Genomic DNA, 283 nt, shown 5'->3' with positions numbered 1-283 from the left:
GACTAGATACATTACCTCAGTGGGATGTTCAAAAAAACTCAGCTTGGATTATTACGACAGCTTTACATCAATGCCAAGTACCTTCAAAAATCTCTACAAAATCATAGAATCATAGATTCTTTGGGTTGGAAGGGACATTTTAAAGTCATCTAGCCCAATCCCCCTGTAATGAGCAGGGACATCTTCATCTAGAGCAGGTTGCTCAGAGCCCTGTCCAACCTGACCTTGAATGTTTCCAGAGATGGGGCATCTACCACCTCTCTGGGAAACCTGTGCCAGTGCT

The sequence above is a fragment of the Phaethon lepturus genome, unplaced genomic scaffold, assembly GCF_000687285.1.
Source record: "Phaethon lepturus isolate BGI_N335 unplaced genomic scaffold, ASM68728v1 scaffold4602, whole genome shotgun sequence".
Lineage (NCBI taxonomy): Eukaryota > Metazoa > Chordata > Aves > Phaethontiformes > Phaethontidae > Phaethon > Phaethon lepturus.
The sequence above is the reverse complement of the archived record's forward strand: the minus strand, read 5'-3'. Positions refer to the sequence as shown.